At 37.3% G+C, this 15,950-nt stretch overlaps 2 protein-coding genes across 9 annotated transcripts in view; one reads left to right on the top strand and one right to left on the bottom strand.

The window, feature by feature from the left end:
• Positions 1 to 15,950, top strand: part of NUMB (NUMB endocytic adaptor protein) — a 187,354-nt gene that overhangs the window by 33,840 nt on the left and 137,564 nt on the right. For all 8 annotated transcript variants that reach the window (XM_070044987.1, XM_070044990.1, XM_070044989.1 and 5 more), the window contains exon 2: positions 7,102 to 7,230. The gene's annotated coding sequence lies outside the window, so the exon portion shown is untranslated. The remainder of the gene's footprint in view (positions 1 to 7,101; positions 7,231 to 15,950) is intronic.
• Positions 1 to 15,950, bottom strand: part of LOC138842571 (uncharacterized) — a 53,147-nt gene that overhangs the window by 33,795 nt on the left and 3,402 nt on the right. The window lies entirely within an intron of this gene.

The raw sequence follows: 15,950 nt of genomic DNA, 5'->3' as shown, positions 1-15,950 counted from the left end.
ATAAACAAATGAAAAGAAAACCCAGAGATTGGGAAGAATATTTGCAAATGATGTGACTGACAAGGGATTAGTCTCCAAGATCTACAAACAGCTCCTGTGGCTTAATATCATCAAAACAAACAGCCCAATCAAAAAATGGGCAGAATACCTAAATAGACATTTTTCCAATAAGACATACAAATGGCCAAGAGGCACATGTAAAGATGTTCAGTATTGCTAATGATTAGAGAAATGCAAATCAAAACTACAAAGAGACATCACCTCACACCAGTCAAAATGGCTATCATCAAAAAATCCACAAAGAATAAATACTGGAGAGGGTGTGGAGAGAAGGGGACCCTCCTACACTGTTGGTGGGAATGTAAATTGGTATAGCTGCTATGGAGAACAATATGGAGGTTCCTTAAAAATGAAAAATAGAGCTACCATATGACCCACTCCTGGGCATCTGTCTGGAGAAAAACATGGTCCGAAAGGATACATGCACCCCCAATGTTCCTTGCAGCGCTGTTTACAATAGCCAAGACATGGAAGCAACCTAAATGTCCATCGACAGAGGAATGGATAAAGAAGATGTGGTACATATATACAATGGAATATTACTCAGCCATAAAAAAGAGTGAAATAATGCCATTTGCAGCAACATGGTTGGACCTAGAGATTGTTATACTGAGATAAGTAAGTCAGACACAGAAAGACAAATATTGTATGATATCGCTTATATGCAGAATCTAAAAAACAGAAACAGACTCACAGACTTAGAGAATGAACTTATGGTTACAGGGGGGCAGGGGGAAGGGTGGAGGGAAGGGATGGTTAGGAAGTTTGGGATTGACATGTACACACTGCTACATTTAAAAAGGATAACCAACAAGGACCTACTGTATAGCCCAGGGAACTCTGCTCAATGTTATGTGACAGCCTGGATGGGAGGGGAGTCTCGGGGAGAATGGATACGTGTATATGTATGTCTGAGTCGCTTTGCTGTGCACCTGAAACTATCACAACATTGTTAATTGGCTATACTCCAATATAAAATAAAAAGTTAAAAATAAAATGCAAAAAAAAAATATATATAGTTCCAGTAATAGTGAATAGGAGTGCCAGATTCCCCATACCTTATAAAACACTGGGTTTTATTGATCATTTTCGTATTTGTCAAGAAATTATAGTAATTTGCATCTCTTTGGTCGCTACTAGTGAAGTTGAACAGCGTGTGCTTATTATTTTCTTTTTTTGTCAGTTGGTATTCATGTATTTCTGCTCCTGTCTTTTTATTAATTTGTAAGAGCTCCTTATACACTAAGGATAGTAAACCTTTGTTTTATATTGTAGATATTTTCCCAATTTGTCATCTAATTTTTCTTCATAATGTCTTTTGCAGTGTAGATGTTTTACATTTTTATAGTCAGTTTTATTAGTCCTTTACTATTTCTATTTTGGCCCATTGTTCTGGTGGTCTTGGCCCACCCTGATTTAATATTTTTTATATATATATATATATATATGTATAAAATTGAGAGATTTCTAGAAAATGTTTTTTTAGAAATAGAAATCTCTGCATGAACTGATTAAATCTGTTTTGAATTAAATCTGATATTGTAAGTAGTTTGGGAAAATGAAATGTAAAAGGCAGGTGAGGAATCAAAACTTTATTTTAACCTTTTTTTTTTTTTTTTGGATGAAAATCTTCATAGAGATTGATGAAAACTTTTCCAAACCAATACTTAACTTGCCATAGAAAACATAGTGCATATTGAACCTAATTTGCTTTTTATTGATCTCTAAGGGTTTGGGATGTATTTTCTTGTTAATTTAGATATGTAGGATATAGTAGATGGGAGAAATGATACACTAACCTCATGAGATATTCTACAGTCTACTTGCTCTAAAAATTTCTTGCATTATGTGTCATCATTAGAGGTTGTTGACGAGGATGCTGCCTCGGTTGGTATTCTGCTCTTTGTCTTTGTAGCCACTTTTGCCTATATCTCATTCCTTGAGACCTTTGATTACTTTTAATCCTGATCTCTTCTTTTCTATATCTTGTTGCTATATCTGGTTCCTGATTTTTTTTGTCTTTTCCATACCTTTATTCATTTCTTTTCCTTTTGTTTCTTTTCTCTGTTTCAACAAGAACTAGATAAGGATCGAAAGAACTTATTTCTTCTTGTTTTAAAAAAATTAATCATACCATGTAATCTTTAATTTTTATGTACAGATTCTGTCCAGCAGTGTGTAAATTTTAGGCTTCCTTAAACTCTGAGTGCATAACTCTTCTGGACAGTTGAACTTGCTAGCTACCTAGGTGATAGTGGAGGATGTATTGATATACGTAGAGGAAGTATTAGAGTCATTTGACCTAGAATATAATAATGAAATACAGTAATATTAATAATGATGTAATGATTTGATTAAAATGTTGTTGAGTCTTATGAACTTAATCATGAACCTGCCTTGTGACCTCGATCAAATCCTTTAAAGTGTTATATTTTTCCTTTTTTAAGTTTAGGTGATCTCATATTTTAGCTTCCCTTACCTTAGGTAGAATTTTGCTTACATAGCAAATGGAAGAGCCAAAGAGTTAAGAGTTGGAGGACTTTAGGGATCATCTGCTATCTATTTTGTTCCCTTTACAAATATTTGCCTGGCACTGTTTTGGTTTTGAGGATACAATGAAGTCCCTGGCTTCATGGAGTTTACAATCTTTTATGAAAAGGTTAGGAAGAAACTATGTAGTCTTATTTAAAGATTCCTTATTTCATTTTGGTGGGTTTCAGTATGCTCAAAAGAAAAAGGATCTGGTCCCCTTATATGCCAGATAGGAAGTGAGGAACTGTAAAGCAGGAGAAAGAGACCCTGAATGAGTGAACAAGGACAGTGCCTCTCAAATTTTTCTATGTGTATGAATCACCTGAGGATCTTGTTAAATTGCAGATTCTTAGCCAATAGGTCTAAGGTAGGGCCTGAGATTCTGCAATTCTGACAAGCTTCTGGGTGCTGCTTCTGTTACCAATCTGTGAACCACACTTTGTGTAGCAAGGAATTAGTGTATAAATAAGAGAAAAGAAGAATAGCCTGCTACCATTTTGAGAGGAGTGATTTGGGGCCATGCAGCACAGACTTGGAATTCTGAGCAGCACATCACTCAGAACTTGGCCTTGGTGAAGTGAAATGATAAGAGCTGTTAATGTTCATATACAAAGAAGGGGTATTAAGGAGGTAATCAACTGAGGTTGGATAGTGGGTGGGTCTAAAACCTTTGAAAAGATACTAGGCGGTGAAAGAGATGAGGATTTTCAGGTATGATAAAAGTAAATATCTAGTCAGAGAAACAAAATTTGTTAAGAGTTAGGTATTGACTAGGAGGACTTAGTTTGTAATTGGGAAGATTTTCTCTCCTCTTTATACTTACTCTAATTGGCATAGTGATTGTAGTAAAAAAAAAAAAAGTAAAAATAAGTGTTTGGTTTTTTTTCTTTAAATAGTATAATTTTTCCCATAGGCATATTCTGTGTGGAGAGTATGTCAAATTTCTTTGTTTGGGCTTCCCTGGTGGTGCAGTGGTTGAGAGTCTGCCTGCCGATGCAGGGGACACGGGTCCGTGCCCCTGTCCGGGAAGATCCCACATGCCGTGGAGCAGCTTGGCCCGTGAGCCATGGCCGCTGAGCCTGCGCGTCTGGAGCCTGTGCTCCCCAACGGGAGAGGCCACAACAGTGAGAGGCTCGCATACCGCCAAAAAAAAAAAAATTCCTTTGTTTTACAGATCTGAATAAGCTTAAATGTGATTAAGTTGCCCTTCTCTGATCTGTTCCTCTGGTGACAGCTACTTGGAGCATAAGCAACCTGGGAATTCATTTATCTTCACAGAATTAGCAGAAGACTCTTAATCTTGGAGGTGGTATAAAATGTCCAGTGGGTATCAAGCATTTATCCATAGAGAAAAATTTGGCAAGCCAAATCTTTGAACCAGCAACCTTTTATTTAGTTTTATGAATTCACAATGCTAGTGTTTCCAGTTGTGTTTTTAGAAGTTTAGATTTTTTTTTCCCCTTTCTGGTACTATTTTAAAAGTAACATATTTTCATGTATCCTCTTTAATATAACACCTAGTTTGTTCCAATCTGAAGATATTGGGGAATTACTACTAACATCCATAATTTATTATGGCTCTTTTAGTGTCATTGGAACATGTTGGTTTCCTTTTAAAATATTGGGTTGGCCAAAAAGTTAGTTTGGGTTTTCCGTAAGGAAAAACCCGAACGAACTTTTTGGCCAACCCAATAGTTATAATATTGTAAGGAGACTTAGTTATTGTACTGTTAATGTAGGCAGAAAGATGTGAAATGTAATCATGGACAAAATCTCATTGTTCCTTTAATTGTATTGGTTCATTATGATTAAATGAACCACATGTCAAGTTTTTTCGCTAGTTACAAACCCAGTGCAATTTCTGGCATATTTGAAAAGCGTTTGCTGCACCTATTGTTATTTCAGTATTTCGTTCTCTTTTAACATAACTGTTAAAACTGAAAGTAAAACATTAAAAGCATTATAGTCTGTTCTAGAATCAGGCCAAGGAAGAAATTAAGTAAAACACATTATAGGCTAAAAATATATTTGCAAATTACATCTGAAATTGTTTTGTTAGAGCATCTACTGGAAATGAAATTCATCTGTTCTTATTCTGTGGGTTTTAAAAAATGTAGTTATCTGGGGACTTCCCTGGTGGTGCAGTGGGTAAGACTCCTCACCCCCAGTGCAGCAGGCCGGGGTTCGATCCCTGGTTGGGGAACTAGATCCTGCATGCATGCTGCAACTAAGACGCCTGCATGCCGAAACTAAGATCCGGCTCAGCCAAAATAAATAAAATAAAAAATAAAAATGTAAATATCTCAAAGTAGGTGTCCATACAAAATAAGTTTCTAACGTTTTCCAGTTTTTAACCCAGTTTTCCTTTAGAACCATATAAGCCTTTCCTATATATTCTGAAAACTCAAGATAGTAATACCTGGAAATGTAATTGAAATATGAAATAAATGAAAAAGTAATGTAAATGTAAAGTAAATGAGAAAGAAAATACAGATAAGTCTAATACTGAAATAATTAAATTTAAGAATAAAATTAGGGTGTGACTTGTTAATATTACATCACCACGTTGGTGTGTAATTGAGCCTTTGAGGGCAGGAACTATATTATATATTTGTGTTTAGCGCACATATTAAAGGACTCTTTGTTTAGTTTTTTTTTTAAGACTCATTAGGAGCATATGTTTCTAGTTCTGGTAAAGTCTGTTTTGTTTTTTCTTAAAGTTATTTAGTTAAAGAAAAATAAAAAGAGGAGTCTGGAGTCATGCAGCCTGATTTTTTTTCTTTAATCCCAACCCTACTGCTTAGTAGTTTTGTGATGTTGGAAGTAACTTGACTTCTCTGTGCCTCAGTTTTTCTGGTTATAAAATCATTAATAGTCCATTTCATAAGTATTGTTGTTAGGATTAAGTGAGATAATTAATCCACGGAAAATGCTTTGAAGAGTTTTGGCACACAGTAAGTATTCAATAAATGTTAGTTGCTGCTAGTCTTTTTATTTGGGAACACCACTATTGCATCGTCTGTGATGAATTTATTTTGCTTTTTAAAACAGGCATGCATATCCAGGTTCTAATACGACAGGTTTGGGTGCTTAACATATACACTTAATATTAGTTTTGAATAAAAATCTTAAGAATTTTTACTTTCAGCTACTATAACTTTAATTCCTGTATAAAAAAAGAGAGAGAAGCCATTCATTCAATAAGTCATTTTTTCCTAATAAACTTTATTGATACCTGTTCTTTATAAGGCATTGTACTAGGTGCTAGGAATGTAAAATGGAGCAAACTTGGGTGTGTCCTTCAGTTGTTCAGAGGCTAGTAGAGAAAGGTACCACTGAGTGTAAATCAGTGTTGTAAATAACCCCTTTTGTGCCAGCTCATTAATACATGATACATTTTTATTTTGTCTTCAGGAAGGTATATAAGCCAAATTTGTGGGTGGATTGGCCCTTTATTTTTAGCATCTTGTCATATTTACCACAACTCAGTGGTATCTGTAATCATTCCTGTTTTGCAAATGTGGAAATTTGCAAATTGAGGTTCAAAGAGGTAGTTTCCTCATACAGCTACAAAACTCAGTCCAAAATCCTACTTAATTTAAAAACTCATTCATTTTACTGTTCTACCTCCTGTATGTTTGTCGTAGGTACAAGACCTCTCTTTGAAGACTTAACCCATTAAATTGTATTTGAGGTTTATGTGTCTGTTTTCCTGTTAGATTGGGAGATTTTTTTAGAGCAGGGACTAGTCTTAAGTATTTCTGGGGCCCCCCCAGCAACTAGTAGAGTACTTGTCACATATTAGTTACCTAATAAAAGTTGAGTAGTGAATGAATATGTAGAATGTTAGAAGTAAAAGGAATTTTAGAGCTCATGTAAATATTAGACACTAAATTTCTAAAATACAATTTTTGATTGTTTACATAGGGCTTCAGCTTTTGATTTTGCCTATTTAGGGTATTTAAAACACAACTACTACTGTCTATCACATCATCTCATAAAAGAAGCCATTTTAACACCAAAAAAGTAGGAAAGGCAATCTCATAGTAAGCACAGTTTGGTAACTTTAAACCCATCTTTTTGGTCATGGCTGGTACCTGTTCAAGAATTAGATTTCAGGAACTATTATCTAATGCAGTCCTCTCCTTTTAGAGATGATGTATCTGAATCTAGAGAAGTATCCAAGTTCTTACAGCAAGGCAGAATGACCACTGAGTTTAGAACCCAGATCTTCTGACTCTCAGCCCCAAATTTTGATCCTGTCCTCTCAGTCTTCATCACATGCTGAGATTAAGGCACAATTTGTGCCTTCACTAAGATCATATAGCTCTTAAGAAGTAGAGTTGGACTGAATCCATGTTACCCAAATCCATTTTAGCGAAACCTGTGCATTCACTTCCATGTAATTTTAACCTACTCTAACAGCTCCCATTCAGTTGTAGAGATGGAATTATAAGTGATTTTAAAAAGATGTCTATATTTAGCGTTTTCTTTCCTTGAAAATTTCAGATTTGGGGCTTAAACAACTTCCAGGGAAGAAGGCCAGTGCAGCTGCTGTTGCAACCCAAGATTTTGATCCACATCCATAGATTGGAATATTGGTGGGCCAGCCATCCTCAGACACCTCACTGAGGACAGGTAAGTGAAAGAGATAAGAAGGATAAGAAAAGTAGAATGAGTGCTAATACGATTCCTTCCTATTTCTTGTTAGATGCAAACAGTTGACTGCCTTTAAGAATTTAACCCTTTATCCTGTTAAAAACAAAGCATTTGGAATTCTAGGTGGGTGGGCAAAACATTTTCTTGATTGTAAAATATGTGTCAAAATGTTATCAGTGGTGAAACTTAGGGTAATTAAAATATTTTTCTTTTTGTATGTTTTTCCAAATTGTATTTATGAACTTGCGTTAGTTACCTGTTGTTGCATAACAAAACACTGGAACTTAGTGGTTTGAAACACATCAGTCATTTATTTTGCTCATGAATCCACAATTTGGGCAAGGCTCGCTTGGTGGGGACAGCTTATCTCTGTTAAGACGTGGTGTGAGGTGGGGTTGCTGGAGGGAGGGTGGTGGCTCAATGGCTGGGAGCTAGAATCATTTTTCTTTTAACATCTTAATTGGAGTATAATTGCTTTACATTGTTGTATTAGTTTCTGCTATATAACAAAGTGAATCAGCTATACTTATACTTATATCACCATATCCCCTCTCTCTTGTGTCTCCCTCCCACCCTTGAATCATTTGAAGACTTGCTCACTCATGTGTCTGGTAGTTAGTGCTCTCTGTAGGCCAGAACACTTGCAGATGACCTCTCTTTTTGGCTGCTTGGCTTCCTCACAGCATGGTGGGTTCCAAGCGAGAGCATCCCAAAAGAGCGAGGCGAAGTTACATGGCATATTTGACTTAGTTTTGGAAGTCACCTAGTGTTACTCTGCTCTTTTTTTGTTGGTTGAGGTAGTCATAAAGGTCCACCCAGGTTCAGAGGAGGGGCTGGACATAGACCCCACCACTTGAAGGGAAGAGTATCAACATCAATTTATAAGAGCATATGGGATGGAATCTGCCATTGTAGCCATTTTTGGATGATATAATCTGCCACAATTTGTATTACTTTTAAGATAAAGAATATAAACATGGGTATAATAAATGAAAAACTGGGATATTTGCAGGAAATTATGGTGTATGAGTCCAATAAGAATTTTTTGTGCTCTTGTCTACTAGAATATGATATTGAAAATAAGATGCCCAAACAGGAAGAAGTGAAATAGATTTTGAATTTTCTTGCGTATCAACAAAGCAGCATACTGCTATAATCAAAAGTAGAGACAAAAATTTATACACAAGATGCAAAATAAGATTTGTAGTTCGGGTTTGTTGTTTTTTAGAAAATGCTAGTTATTTTTGTTCAAAGTTTACTTGGGTTTTTTTTTCCTTGTTTATTTTAATAATTTGAGAATTATTTGGGAAAGTGATTTCCAATACAGTATTTAGATTTGAGAAATTAGTGCATCAAGTTTGTCTCTCTGCTTCTTTTAAGAAAAACTATGTAATCTTTTTCAGGATTTTTTTTACCTGCTAAACTTCCGCTAAATAGGAAAATATTTTTTCAGTGTGACAGTAAAACTTGGAAAGTTATAGAATATTTGGTTGTCTTATTGATCACACTTACCAATTATATAAATTGTGGCATTTATATAATTATATAAAATTATATAGATCTGTGGCAATTTTGAATATAGCTAATACTCAATTTCTGGATGTAACGGGATGTTTTTAGATAATCTTCTAAGCGTTACATGAGGGTGTTGATCCATTCACTATAGTTGGGAAATAAGTTCTAGGGAGCAAGCGTCTCGTTATCTCTTAGACCCAGAACATTTTCTTGCTATCTAGATGCTTTCGCATTTCTAGTTGATTTATGTTATAATGAGCCTAATTCAGTTGAGTTGGTTCATTACTATTTCCCCACTACTCACAGGTAGATAGATACTTTACAATGGAAAGTGACTGAACCAGCTATTGTGACAATAGAGGTAATCGTTTTTCTCTCAACTGTGAATAATAAGAATTGACTGAATTTGTGAAATAATATATTTTAGTTCAAAAGGTACAATAATTGGGAAAGCTGTTTTTGTTTTTCTTGGCATTTAAAAACAAGATGAGATGGTTTCCAGGAGAATTAGATTGGGAATAATGATTACAGATATTATAAAATAGTGTATCTTATACAACAACAAAATATGTGCATATATGTACGAACATATATAAAGTCTTTAAGCAACTAACTTGCTGCCTTTTTTGTTTTAAGCATTTTTTTAGCCCACTTTTGCGTTTAAGTAGTCTGAATAGGTGAATTGCTGATAACATCTTCCGGTTTATTGAATACTTTGCCTTGCCTCCTTTCCACAAGGCCAATGCCTGAGGGGATAAAAATCCCTTAAGTAAGTGAGATACTGCTTTCTGACTGAAGCTAAAACAAAAGACAATGGAAACTCCTAAAACACCATGTAGAAATTGCAAATATGGTGGTGTTTAGTCTGTGGTACTTTATTCAATTCATGGAAGGAGGTAAATGATGAGGTTCTCTTGTAAATATGAATGGCTGTGTAAATATTCTTTTAAAACGCAAAAAGAATTTTGAATAATTGTGGAAGGCAGACATATTTCTTTGGGGTCGGTGGTTCTCCTGCTTACCATTATCTTTTGGTGAGATTCTTATTTCTAACAAATGGCGTTCAGTTCATGCTCATTCAGGTTTTTGGCAAAACAGAAGTTGTGTGACTTTCTTCTTGTGTGTGCCCCATTATTAAAAGGTATGGTACCTTTTATATATGAAATGTTTAACAAAAGTATTTAAAATCTGTGGCAAGGAATTGATTGACCTAGCATAAAATTGACCATATTGGGGACTTCCCTGGTGGTCCAGTAGTTAAGAATCCGCCTTCCAATGCAGGGGACGTGGGTTCGAGCCCTGGGTGGGGAACTAAGATCCCGCATGCCACGGGGCAACTAAGCCCGCGTGCTCTAGAACCCATGTGCCGCAAAAGAAAGATCCCATATGCCGCAACTAAACACCTGATGTAGCCAAATAAATAAATAAAGTATTTCAAAAAAATTTGACCATATTAATCTTTTTTTTTGGCTGCACTGCACGACTGTGGGATCTTCGTTGCCTGACCAGGGCTCAAGTCTGTGCCCCCTGAATTGGAAGCATGGAGTCTTAACCACTGGATTGCTAGGGAAGTCCCCATATTAATAATTTCTTTTTATAAATTTATTTTTTATTTTATATTTACTTTTGGTTGCATTAGTTCTTTGTTGCTGCACGTGGGCTTTCTCTAGTTGCAGTGAGTAGGGGCGACTCTTCATTGCAGTGTGCGGTCTTCTCATTGCAGTGGCTTCTCTTGTTGTGGAGCACGGGCTGTAGGTGCGTGGGCTTACGTAGTTGTGGCACACAGCCTCAGTAGTTGTGGCCCACGGGCTTAGTTGCTCCGCGGCATGTGGGATCTTCCCGGATCAGGGCTCGAACCCGTGTCTCCTTCATTGGCAGGTGGATTCTTAACCACTGCGCCACCAGGGAAGTCCCCATGTTAATCATTTTTAAGTGTACAGTTCAGTAGTATTAAGTATGTTCACATTGTTGTGCAACCAATCTCCAGAACTCTAAACCTTGCAAAACTGAAGTTCTACCCAATAAACAACTCCCTATTCCCTCCCTCCCTCTAGCCCCTGGCAACTAACATTCTACTTTCTGTGTATGAATTTGACCACTCTAGGTACTTCATGTAAGTGGAATCATACACTATTTATCTTTTTGTGACTGGCTTATTTCACTTAGCATGATGTCCTCAAGGATCATACATGCTGTAGCATGTATCAGAATTTCCTTCATTTTTAAAGCTGAATAATATTCCATTGTATATACCACATTTTGTTTATCCATTTATCCTTTGATGGACACTTGGGTTGCTTCCGCCTTTTGGCTACTGTGAATAATGCTGCTATGAATACTGGTGTACAGATACCTCTTTGAGCCCCTGCTTTCAGTTCTTTTGGGTGTATACCCAAAAGTGGAATTGTGGTAATTATGTTTAAATTTTCAGGAACTGCCATACCATTTCCATAGTGTCTGCACCATTTTACATTCTCACCAACAATGCACAAGAGTTCCAGTTTCTCCATATCCTCACCAACACTTGTTATTTTCTGTTTGTTTTTCAGTAATAGCCTTTCTATGCAAAAAGCATGGACTTTTGATCAGATATACTGGAGTGAGTGCTGGTGGGGAGCCCACCTCTTCATACCCATGTGACCTGGAGCACATTTGTTAACCTCATCTGTTAGAAGGGTACAATTGTCCTTCTATCATTCAGTATTAAATGTTAGGATGGCCTGGCACAGTCTAGACATTCAGTAAATGTTGCTTGCCTCCTTGGCCCCATCACTCCTAGAAGTCTGCATTGATTCCTTCTGTGTCATCTTCTCTCCCCTGAGCAGCCAGCTCCAGTTGGAATTAAAGCTTGGGGAAAAAAAAAAAAAAATAGCCTTTCTAACGGGTGCTAGGTGGTATCTCATTGTGCTTTTGATTCGTATTTTTCTAATGATTAGTGATGTTGAGCCATCTGAGCATCTTTTCCTGTGCTCGTGGGCCATTATACAAATATAAATATAGTTTCTGTGGAGAATATCTATTCAAGTCCTTTGCCTGTTTTCTAATCACGTTGTTTGGTTTTCTTTGTTGTTGCATTGTTGGAGCTCTGGGTATTAACTGCTTATCAGATATAAGTTTTGTAGACAATTTTTCCTATAGGTTGCCTTTTGACTCTGTCGATTGTGCCCTTTGATGAGAAGTTTTTAATTTTGATGTAGTCTAATTTATCTATTTTTACTTTTGTTGCCTTTGATTTTGGTGTCATATACAAGGACTCATTCCCAAGTCCAATGTCATGAAGCTTTGCGCCAATGTTTTCCTCTAAGAGTTTTATAGTTTTAGGTCTTATATTTAAGTCTTTGATCCATTTCAAGTTAATGTTTGTATAGGGTGTAAGGTTGAGTTAATTTTTTTTATATGGCGTGAGGTAAGGGCTCAGCATCATTCTTTTGCATATGGTTATCCAGTTGACCAAGCACCATTTGTTGAAGAGACTGTTCTTTCCCTCATTGAATGGTCTTGGCATCCTTGTTGAAAATCAATTGGCCATAGATATATGGATTTATTTCTGGACTCTCAATTCTTTTCCACTGATCTATATGTCTGTCCTTATGTCAGAACCATACTGTTTGATTACTGTAGCTTTGTAGTTAAGTTTTGAAATGAGGAAGTGTGAGTCTTCTAACTTTGTTCTTTTTTATTTTATTTTTTGCTGTACGCGGGCCTCTCACTGCTGTGGCCTCTCCTGTTGCGGAGCACAGGCTCCGGACACGCAGGCTCAGCAGCCATGGCTCACGGGCCCAGCTGCTCCGCGGCACATGGGATCCTCCCGGAACAGGGCACAAACCCATGTCCCCTGCATTGGCAGGCGGACTCTCAACCACTGTGCCACAAGGGAAGCCCCTAACTTTGTTCTTCTTTTTCCAGATAGTTTTGGCTGTTTGGGACCCCTTGAGATTCCATATGAATTTCAAGATTGTCTTTTCTATTTCTGAAAAACAGGCTGTTGGAATTTTGGGAGGGATTGCATTGAATTTGTAGATTGCTTTGGGTAGTATTGCCATTTTAAAAAAAATTATTTGGTTGCACCAGGTCTTAGTTGCGACAGGCGGGCTCCTTAGTTGTGACAGGTGGGCTCCTTAGTTGCAGCATGTGGGCTCCTTAGTTGTGGCATGTGAACTCTTAGTTGTGGCATGCACGTGGGATCTAGTTCCCTGACCAGGGATAGAACCTGGGCCCTGTGCGTTGGGAGCTTAGAGTCTTATCCACTGTGCCACCAAGGAAGTCCCAGTATTGCCATTTTAACAATATTAAGTTCTTCAGTTCATGAGCATGGAATGTCTTTCCATTTATTTAGGTCTTTAATTTCTCTCAACAGTGCTTTGTAGTTTTTTTCAGTACAGAAGTCTTAGTTAAACTTATTTCTAGGTATTTTATTCTTTTGGATGCTATTATAAATGGCATTGTTTTCTTAATTGCCTTTTTGGATATTTTACTGCTAGTATAGTTGACCCTTGAACAACATGGGTTTGACTGAATCACTTTGATGTATACCTGAAGCGTAAGTTAACTATACTTCAATTAAAAACAAAAACAAGAACATGGGTTTGAACTGCAAGGGTCTATTTATACATGGATTGTTTTCAATAAATGCATATAATACTATGAGACCCAAGATTGGTTGAATCCATAGATGTGGAACCTCGGACTGGGAGGAACGGATATGTAAGGCAGATTATAAAGTTTTACATGGATTTTCGATGGCATGGAGGGTAGTGCCCTTAACCTCTGTGTTGTTCAAGGGTCAACCTTATACAGAAACTCAACTGATTTTGTATGTTGATATTGTACCCTGAAAATTTTGCTAATTTCATATATTAGCTCTAATGCGTGTGTGTGTGTGTGTATTCTTTGGGGTTTTCTACATGTAGAATCAAGATATCTGAGAATAGAGATAGTTTTACTTCTTTATAATTTGGATTCCTTCTGTTTCTTTTTCTTGCTTAATTCTCTAGCTAGCATGTCTAGTACAGTATTGAATAGGACATTATTTTTGTTTTAAATAAATTTATTTATTTTTGGCTGTGTTGGGTCTTTGTTGCTGCACGCGGGCTTTCTCTAGTTGGGGTGAGCAGGGGCTACTCTTTGTTGCGGTGCACGGGCTTCTCATTGTGGTGGCTTCTCTTGTTGCGGAGTGCAGGCTCTAGGCATGCAGGCATCAGTAGTTGTGGCACATGGGCTCAGTAGTTGTGGCTTGTGGGCTCTAGAGCACAGGCTCAGTAGTTGTGGCACACGGGCTTAGTTGCTCCACGGCATGTGGGATCTTCCCAGACCAGGGCTTGAACCCTTGTCCCCTGAATTGGCAGGCAGACTCCCAACCACTGCGCCACCAGGAAAGCCCCCAGGACATTTTTTTTTTTTCATAATAACTTTCTTTAGCATCTTTATTGCAGTATAATAGCTTTACAATGGTGTGTTAGTTTCTTCTGTATAACAAAGTGAATCAGCTATACATATACATATATCTGCATTTCTCCTCCCTCTTGCGTCTCCCTCCTACCTTCCCTATCCCAGCCCTCTAGGTGGACACAAAGCACCAAGCTTATCTCCCTGTGCTATGCGGCTGCTTCCCACTAGCTATCTGTTTTACATTTGGTAGTGTATATATGTCCATGTCACTTTCACTTCATCCCAGCTTACCATTCCCTCTCCCCATGTCCTCAAGTCCATTATCTACATCTGCATCTTTATTCCTGTCCTCCCCCTAGGTTCTTCAGAACCATTTTTTTTCTTTTAGATTCCATATATATGTGTTAGCATACGGTATTTGTTTTTCTCTTTCTGACTTACCTTACTCTGTATGACAGACTCTAGGTCCATCCACCTCACTACAAATAACTCAATTTTGTTTCTTTTTATGGCTGAGTAATATTCCATTGTATATATGTGCCACATCTTCTGTATCCATTCATCTGTCGATGGACTCTTGGTTGCTTCCATGTCCTGGCTATTGTAAACAGTACTGCAGTGAACACTGTGGTACATGACTCTCTTTGAATTATGGTATTCTCAGGGTATATGCCCAGTAGTAGGATTCCTGGGTCATATGGTAGTTCTATTTTTAGTTTTTTAAGGAACCTCCATACTTTCTCCAAAGTGGCTGTATCAATTTACATTCCCACCAACAGTGCAAGAGGGTTCCCTTTTCTCCACACCCTCTCCAGCATTTATTGTTTGTAGATTTTTTGATGATGGCCATTCTGACCGGTGTGAGGTGATACCTCATTGTAGTTTTGATTTGCATTTCTCTGATGATTAGTGATGTTGAGCATCCTTTCATGTGTTTGTTGGCAATCTGTATATCTTATTTGGAGAAATGTCTATTTAGGTCTTCTGCCCATTTTTGGATTGGGTTGTTTGCTTTTTGATATTGAGCATGAGCTGCTTGTATATTTTGGAGATGAATCCTTTGTCAGTTGCTTTGTTTGCAAATATTTTCTCCCGTTCTGAGGGTTGTCTTTTTGTCTTGTTTATGGTTTCCTTTGCTGTGCAGAAGCTTACAGGTTTCATTAGGTCCCATTTGTTTACTTTTGTTTTTACTTCCTTTTCTCTAGGATCTTGCTATAATTTATGTCATAGCGTGTTCTGCCTATGTTTTCCTCTAAGAGTTTGATAGTGTCTGGCCTTACATTTAGGTCTTTAATCCATTTTGAGTTTATTTTTGTGTATGGTGTTAGGGAGTGTGCTAATTTTATTCTTTTATGTAGCAGGACATTATTTTTTTATGCTTAACTATTTACAATGTTTAATGGAGGCTAGGCTATTTTCTACATTTTGCCAAGGAGGTCTTGCCTTTTGATGCATATGGTGATGTTTCACATTATGTGGAATACTAACTTTTATTTTTTATCAATTCAGTAAATTAGAAGTTCTACATATTATTATTTTTTAAAGGTGGTTTTTTTTTAAATTAATTAATATATTTTTGGCTGTGTTGGGTCTTTGTTGCTGCGTGCAGCTTTCTTTTTAGTTGCGGCGAGTGGGGGCTACTCTTTGTTGAGGTGCGCAGGCTTCTCATTGCCATGGCTTCTCTTGTTGTGGGGCCATGGGCTCTAGGCGCAAGGGCTTCAGTAGTTGTGGCACATGGGCTCAGTAGTTGTGGCTCGTGGGCTCTAGAGTGCGGGCTCAGTAGTTGTGGCACACAG

The sequence above is a fragment of the Globicephala melas genome, chromosome 2, assembly GCF_963455315.2.
Source record: "Globicephala melas chromosome 2, mGloMel1.2, whole genome shotgun sequence".
NCBI lineage: Eukaryota > Metazoa > Chordata > Mammalia > Artiodactyla > Delphinidae > Globicephala > Globicephala melas.
Note: the sequence above shows the minus strand (reverse complement) of the source record. Positions and strands in the feature narration are given on the sequence as shown.